We start from the raw sequence: 8,939 nt of genomic DNA, 5'->3' as shown, positions 1-8,939 counted from the left end.
CTACCATATGATCCAGCAGTTCCACTTCTGTGTATATATCAGAAAGAAACAAAATCACTATCCCAAAAAAGATACCTGCCCTCCCACGTTCACTGCAGCATTATTCACCATAGCCAAGACATCAACCGAGGTGCCCACTGAAAGATGAACAGATAAGGAAAACGTGACATATATTTAATGAGATACTGTTCAGCCATAAAGAAGAAGGAAATTCTGCCATTTGCAACAACATGGGTGGGCCTGGAAGGCATTATGCTAAGTGAAGTAAGACCGAGGAAAAACAAATTCTGTATGATCTCCCTTATATGTGGAGTCTAAAAACACCTGAACTTACAGAAGCAGAACAGATCGGTGGTCGCCAGAGGCGAGTGGTGGGAGCTAGGGGTGGGGGTCGGTGTGGGGGCAGAGAAGGTGGTCAAAAGGTGCAAACTGTCAGTTATAAGATAAGTTCTGGGGATGCATTGTACAGCATGGTAACTATAGCTAACTGTACTACATTGTATATTTGAAATAAAAGAGCAGATCTCAATGTGCACATCACAGAAAGAACTATCATTTACTTTTCTGTTCTGATGTGAAGAACAGTGCTTCTCAAGTTTCAAACTATCACAACATTGTTAAATGACTATGCTGTTGTTCAGTCTCTAAGTCATGTCCGACTCTTTGCAATCCCATGGACTGTGACTCCTCTGTCCTCCACTATTCCCCAGAGTTTGCTCAAACTCGTGTCCATTGAGTTGGTGATGACATCCAACCATCTCATCCTCTGTCGTCCCCTTCTCCTCCTGCCTTCAATCTTTCCCAGCGTCAGGGTCTTTTCCAGTGAGTCAGCTCTTCGCATCAGGTGGCCAAAGTACTGGGGCTTTAGCTTCAGCAACAGCTCTTGCAGTGAATATTCAGGGTAGATTTGCTTTAGGATTGACTGGTTTGATCTTGCAGTCCAAGGGACTCAGGAGTCTTCTCTAGCACCACAATTCGAAAGCATCAATTCTTTGTTGCCCAGCCTTCTTTATGGTCCAACTCTCACATCTGTACATGACTACTGAAGAAACCATAGCTTTGACTAGATGGACCTTTGTCAGCAAAGTGGTGTCTCTGCTTTTTAATACACTGTCTAGGTTTGTCATAGCTTTTCTTCCAAGGAGCAAGCGTCTTTTAATTTCATGGCTGCAGTCACCATCCACGGTGATTTTGGAGCCCAAGAAGTAACTTCTTCAACGTTTTCCTTTTTATTTGCCATGAAATGATGGAACCAGATGTCATGATCTTAGTTTTTTAGCATTGAGTTTCAAGCCAACTTTTTCACTCTCCTCTTCACCCTTATCAGGAGGCTCTTTAGTTCCTCTTTTCTCCCCAACTTCAACTGCTACAGTCCCTGTGACCGAGCTTCCGCCATGTGGATTTCCTCTGCCATATGGGCATATGGTTGCTTCCATTCTTTTTTTTTTTTTTTTTTCCGCTTTCCTTAAAAAGAAAGTCCGCCAGAACCTCGGCTGCTATTCAAGAAAGCCACTCTCCTATGAGGGGTTCACATCAGGGTCTGTTAGATGATTTCAATTAGTTACTGTCCAGGACTGCGGTGGCTCCCCTATACTCAGGAGGTGACAAGCAGGCATTAGAGTAGAAGTCTGTTAGAATGCAGCTTTGTAATTACATGTCACAACACCATGAGTCAAACCATGGTCAATGAAAAGTAACTGCATGTTCTTGAAATAGGTCCGTGGTGAGCTCCAGGGGCTGGTTTATTTTTGTTTTCTCCAATTTAAGCCCTTGTATCATGACCCTGCAATTACCACCCAGTCCAGAGTAGAAGGGCAGCATGATGGGGTACCAAGAACTTGGGAACCAGGAATCCTCTGAAATCTTAGTAAAATGATGCTGACATGTTTTATTGTTCAAAGTTATAAAGGGTCTAGAAATGTAAGTATTATGAGCAGAAATGGCAGGGAGACAATGATATAAAACAGTGATCTTCAAACTTCTTCACCAACACCCCCGAAAAACTGCTGGAGGACTTCCCTCGTGGGCCAGTGGTTACGAATCCACCTGCCATTGCAGGAGACACAGGTTCGATCTCTGGTCCAGGAGGATGCCACATGTCAAGGGGCAGCTGGGCCAGGACTCCGCAACTACTGACCCCATGTGCCCCGAGCCTGCGCTCCACAACAACAGAAGCCACTGCAGTGAGAAGCCTTCACACCGCAACCGGAGAGTAGCCCCTTTTCGCTGCAACTAGAGAAAAATCCGCTTACAGCAAAAAAGACCCAGCACAGCCAAAAATAAAATAAATAAGTTAACATTAATTTTTTAAAGGCTGGAAAACTATGTATCTCTGCACTCGTTTTTAAGTTGACATCTGTAACTTTTAATCACAAGTTTGAGTGATTGCAAAACATGTGTTCTGCCAATTGTTAACATGGGATATTTTTAAATAAAACTGTCACATCACTCTTTTTAAATGCATCCAATAGAAATCATGTATCATAGTAACTTGACACTGCCATTCCTTTTTAGAAATGAACAAGTAGTTCTTCAACAGTCAGGCATGTTAAATTTTTCCCTTTCCTCAAACTCTATTTTCATTCCACTTCTAGAGAAGTTTATTCAAATGTCATATATTTTTGATATCTTTTATTACTTGAACATCTCTTACGGATTACCCCATCCCATTTTCTGAAACAAAAATGCCTCTGTAAATTGGTTTTACAATTTAGAAATTAAAAACTATCCTGTGACCTTCAGGCTCCAAGTGTTGTGACATTTTTTTGGAGACTAACTCATCATTGCCATAATTTGTAACAAGATAAATATACATTGTGAAATAGTGATCTATTTCATTGATCACTATACATGAAGCAATAAAATGTTATTGGAAATTATTCTCTTAATGAGATGGATGAGGATGGATGATGGATGAGGATTTTAAAATATATTTTTATATATTTACATATATATGTAATTAGTTCAAATATCCATCAATTAATATTATTTAGCCCAAGAATGAGCAGGTATAGCACCAATACGATTCCTATTTCTTATTTTCATGGACTGAGGAACCTTATTGACCTGAATAAATAGATGGGGCTGTATGAAGTTTTGTTACAGCAGGGTTTAGGGTTGATCAGAAGAAGGGCTTCAGAGCAGGGTCTGATATGACTGAGTGAACACAAACCCTGTGCAAAGATTTCTAGCCCGTTCATCTTTGCTAGGGAACTTAGAATCTGTTTTTCATGTTCATCACAGCACTGTTCACAATAGCCAAGACATGGAAGCAACCTAAATGTCCATCAACAGAGGAGGGATAAAGAAGATGTAGTACATCATACAATGGAATTGTACTGTATGTGTGTACTCAGCCATTGAAAGTAATGAAATAATGCCATATGCGACAATATGGATGACAATAGAGATTGTCATAGAGGGTGAAACAAGTCAGAGAAGGAGAAATATTGTATGACATCCTTTATATGTGGAATCTAAAAAGACCTGATAAAAACCAGAAACAGACTCACAGGCTTAAGAGAACGAACTTATGCGAATGGTGGGGGAAAGGAGAGTTAGGGAGCTTAGAATCGACATGGGCACATTGCTATATTTAAAATGGATAACCAACAAGGACCTACTGTGTAGCACAGAGAACTCTGCTCGATGTTATGTGGCAGCCTAGATGGGAGGGGAGTTTGCAGGGGAATGGATACATGTATGTGTATGGCTGAGTCCCTCTGCTGTCCCCCTGAAACTATCACAACGCTGTTAATAGGCTATACTCTAATATAAAATTAAAAGTTTATATAAAAAAATAAAACAAAAAGAAATCTACTTTTCAGCAGAGCTGAATTTGGCAGTGTTGCTCAATTTTTGGAACTCCTTCGAACTGTAGGTCAGCCATCACTTCAAAAATTACTCTGTGGGGGAGGTTGGGGGGAGCATATGGGAACATTCTGTACTGTCTGCTCAGTTCTCTTGCAAACCTGAAACTGCTCTCAAAAATAAAGTCTTCTTTTTTTAAAATTACTATAATAATCTATCAGTGGTCAGCTCAGTTAGGTTTTTTCCTTCCAAGTTTTACAGAAGATCATACATTGGAAGCCACCTGCCTTGCAAAGTGACTTGCACCTCAGTTACAAAAGGCTTTTGCTTTCTCAACACAAACACAGATGTTTATTTATTTTGACCAAGGAGAGCAGCATGCGGGATCTTAGTTTCCCAACCAGGGGTGGAACCCATGTCCCTGGAGTGGAAATGGGAGGTCTTACCCACTAGATCACCAGTGAATCCCTCGCCTTATTTTTATTTTAATTTTTTTTCAAAAGTAATTCATTTGTTTATTGGTTATCTATTTTAAATACAGCAATGCAAACAGAGATATTTCTATCCACCCCCTGTCTCCGCCCTGGAGGTTTTTACAACAAAGGGCAATGCCTTTGTTTCCTTTTTTAGAATAGAGAGAAGGCTGGTGTGAAAGGGCAGGTGGGAGCGGGCAGATGGGCAGGCGGACATGAGACCCAGCTGTCTGTCTGTCCGTCTCCGGGAGATGGAGAAACTGATTCTCCTAAGACTGAGAGACCTATAGGGGCCCATCCTTTAAACATCACCCAGGGGAGGTGACTTAAGTGTGTTGTTGCTCAGGCGTGTCTGACTCTTTGTGACCCCATGGACTGTCAACCACCAGGCTTCTCCATCCATGGGATTTTCCAGGCAAGAATACTGGAGTGGGTGGCCATTTCCTTCTCCAGGGGATCTTCCCTATCCAGGGATCGAACCCTGGTCTCCCACATTGCAGGCAGACTCTTTACCGTCTGAACCACATAGGTGACTTAAGAACTACCTCAAATACACAGAATTATAACATCAAGACTTTAGTAACGTATTCTGTTTGTCTGAAATTCAAATTGAACTGCATGCCTAGTACCTACGGTCTACCTGGCAACCCTTCCTCATCATAGTCATTCATTTTTCAGAGATGAGAGAAACTGAGACCTGGAAAGAACAAAGTACCAAGGATCTTTTATTGCTCCTTCCACCGAATTGCCAAATATAGTTGTTGTTTTCTCGCCTCTCATCACAGGGCTCATGTTTATCTGTCCCTCCTACAGTGTTCCCATCCTCCTTATCCAGAGCGACAACAATAACAAAACAAGATATGATATGCATGAAAGGACGGAAACTGTCAGGGGAAATTGAGACCAGGAATTGTCTTAAGAGAAACAGAGACAGCATGTGGGTACAGTGTGGGCAAAACATCTCTACCCCGTCACCTCAAAAACAGTGGCTAAAAAAAGGAGAGGGCTTATAAAAAGCCTCTGCTTTCAGGGCAGACACCAAAGTTACATGAAATTTGTAAATATTCCCCATCACAGGCTAACCCGTGGATACATAACAGAAAACATCATTCAAGTCCAGCCTCGAATCAGATCACCTTTGCCACACATCATCCTGAGCTGCTTCTTAGGAAAGACACCGATCAAGCCTTTCATTTTTTTCTTTCCCCTTCTGTTCTGTTTACTATCACTGCCCTCTCTCACTCCCCTCCCATCTCCCAAGCACCAAAAATAATTTGAATTTCAAACCTTTTTTTGGCCTTCCTGTGGGTGTGGGAGGACCTCCCTTGAGAATTGGTCTGAATCTAGGTGGTGGCATCCAGAATTTAGCAAAATCTCTGTCTATACCCCACTCCCGCCTCCTGTTCTCAAGACTCGGGGCATTCGGGTGCCTCCATCCCCCCAGACCTTCTCTATCTCATCATTAGTGAGAAGAACCCCTCAGGAGTCCCCGGCCTCCACTTACCTGTCCTGGTTTGGGAAGAACAAGCCTCTTTGCACAAGAAAGCCAGCTTCTCATCAACTGTAGGAGGCCACCTCCACGTGGCCAAGAACAAGGAGATAGCGATAAGGAGGAAGGCCAGACCTGAGCCCCTCGGCTCAGGAGACCCAAGCAATTTCCTGTTTCAGAGACAGTTTTAAAAATGGAAAAACTGATTAAATTCATAGAGGAGGGGGTGTGTGTGTTTCCCTCTCCCCCAGTCACCCCCGTGACCCCTTGATCTTTCTCTGGGGGACAGCTGATCTGCTTTTCTAAAGAATCTCTCTAGGGATTCCCTGGTGGCTGAGTAGTTCAGACTCTGGCTTCCACTGCAGGGAGCACAGGTTCGATCCCTGAATGGGGAACTAAGATTCCACACACTGTGCGGCGTGGTCAAAAAAATAAAAATAAAAAAAATCTCTCTAGATCTAGCCCCAGTCCCTCCCTGGCCCTCTGTCCTCATAGCGGTTCCTTAGCCAGTGTCTTAAAAACCCTGGTACATTTTTGTTACAAGAATAGGGAAAGGAGGGAAAAAATGAGAAAGAGAAGAAGGAATGAGGTTTTTTTTTTGCGGTTTGGGACGATTTTCGGTCAATGTTTTCACGACTTGTTTCTTCTCCCCTGTTTCTTTCCAAGCCAAAGACAGCGCTCAAAAATACTGCTAGTTACCTGCGGGATGTTCTTTTCTTTCTCTGGTCCAACCTGAGATGCTCTTCCTAGATTTGGAGTTGGGAGGGAGGAGATGACAGGGGTGATGTGCAGCAATGAAGAGCCAGTTTCAGGCACCAACCAGAGCCCCTGCTTTCGATTCTGCAGAAAGCAGAGACTCAGTGGACTCTGAGACTGTGGACGCTGAGCCCAGGATGGTGGGCACTCGGGTGCCTGGCCAAGGAGGAGGGAGGGCTCACCTCTCCCCTAGAGAGAGATGAGAGAGAAGGAGGAAGCGGGGAGATTGAGGAAGGAGGAGAGAAAGAAAAGGGAAAAAAATAAGGAAGAAAGAAAGGAGGAAGAGACAGATGGAGGGCAAACTTGAATATTCCTCTATTTTGACATCTTCCTTATATTAAAATGGGTATAATAATGCCCCCCCCGCAGTGTTACTGTAAGGAATAAATAAAATGAAAGTATAGTAGTACAGTGCCTGACATACAGTAGATGTTTAATTAATTTCGTTGAGCATAAAGGACATTTACACTGATGTTGTATTTTCTTAGCTGTTTGTCTTCCCTCCCTGGACTCTCAATGTCTTACTCATTTCCTCTATCTATGACAGGCTTCTCAGGTGGCTCAGAGGTGAAGAATCTGCCTGCCAATGCAGGTGATGCAGGTTCCCTGGGTTGGGAAGATCCCCTGGAGTAGGAAATGGCAACCCACTCCAGTATTCTTGCCTGGAGAATTCCATGGGCGGAGGAGCCTGGTGGGTTATAGTCCATGGGGTCGAAAAGAGTCAGACACGACTGAGTGAGCAAGCACACACTCAATCTACCTATGACAGTGCCTGGAATATAGTAGACAATATATATCTTTAAATTAATTCATCAACTAATTAATACCCAGCCCCATCCTCACCTGGCCCTGTTTGCCCGGCGGTCAAGAATATACTCTTCGCCCTCTCTCCCTCTGCTCCCTGGACCACCATTCTGGAACTTAAACCCTGAACAAAGGTTGTCAGACCTGTAGTGGATGAAATGCCAGTACTCCACTTCCTAAAAATACCAGAGAGTTTTCTCAGCAAGCACAGGAAGGCAAGAGGTTCAGAAGCGCAGACTGTGGGTTGTCGGTATTTCTAAATCCACTGCAGAACCATGATGTGTTCAAATTAAAGCCAGAGTCCAAGGTACTGTTTATATTCAAAGTATTATATTTTAAAGAGCAGAGGACATCAGCCTTCCCAACACATCCAAAGAGGAAGGAACAGCATTCTAAGAGAGAGAGAGAGAGGAAGGAATGAGGAAGAAAGAAAAAGGATGGAAGGAAGGGAGGGAAAGATAGAAAGCTGGAACAGTGGATTCTCAAACAGGCACATAGAAATCCCAGTTAAGCATGGTCTACTGGACACGTAATTTTATCTCTGCTGTCTCTTAAGTCTCCACTAAAATGTTAGCAAAGGAGGAAAGGAACATACATCCTCAAGAACAAAGAATGTGAAAACAGCAATAACCAACAAAAAATGTTAAACCTTTTAAAAAACACGACAGCTGTGGTCAGTGGAAACTAACCTACTATATCAGAAAAACCTAGACCTGTGAAGATTGGAAGCATCAAGAAACCAGCCACTCAGCATCTCCAAGCCCCAGACAGGCTCAAGAATTCAAGGAGCAGGAGCCTCTGAACTGGGTGGTGGAGAAGGTGTGGTTAGGGTGGGGCTGGAAACAGGAAGATGGGTTGAAAGCTTGCGTGAGGAGGAAGAAGATTGAACAAGGAAGCCTTGGGGCTTAGGATCTAGGCTCCACCAAGGACAGAAATGAGACAGCGGAATGACAGCGTGTGAGGAGAAAGAAGATTGAACAAGGAAGCCTCAGGGCTTAGGATCTAGGCTCCACCAAGGACAGAAATGAGACAGTGGAAAGACAGTCAGGGGTGGAGTCATTGAAAGCCCATGTACTGAACAGAGTGCCACCATTTGCTCTGGCCTCCATCTATATTTGGCTGGAAAACATGCTGAAGAAAGCTTAAATTTCCACACTGTCCAACCCTAACCCCTAGCAGGAATGTGGAGGAGTAATCTCACTGGGAAACAGTCCAGCTCAAGAGAAAAAATGCTACAAAATCAAGTATTTGTCTCCCTGTGCAATGGCTTTGACACAGCCCACCTGTCTTCAAACCCACAGTTATGCTCAACAGTTTCAAGCAGATTTTAGTGCCTCACTGGTGACTGTGAACCACCATCAAGGACCATAGAGGAGGGAACTCCCTGGTGATCCAGTGGCTAAGGCTCTGCCACCCTAACCCAGGCGGCCAGGTTCAATCCCTGGTCAGGGAACTGGATCCCACAGCTAGGGGTTTGCATGCCACAGTTAAAAGATCCTGCAAGCTTCAGCTGAATAAATAAGTGAGGACCACCAAATAGGGAACTCCCTGGCGGTCCAGTGGTAAGGACTCCAGGCTCTCACTACCAAGGGTTTGATCCCTGATCA

This window comes from Cervus canadensis, chromosome 31 (genome assembly GCF_019320065.1).
Source record: "Cervus canadensis isolate Bull #8, Minnesota chromosome 31, ASM1932006v1, whole genome shotgun sequence".
In the NCBI taxonomy this organism is placed as follows: Eukaryota; Metazoa; Chordata; class Mammalia; order Artiodactyla; family Cervidae; genus Cervus; species Cervus canadensis.
The sequence above is the reverse complement of the archived record's forward strand: the minus strand, read 5'-3'. Positions refer to the sequence as shown.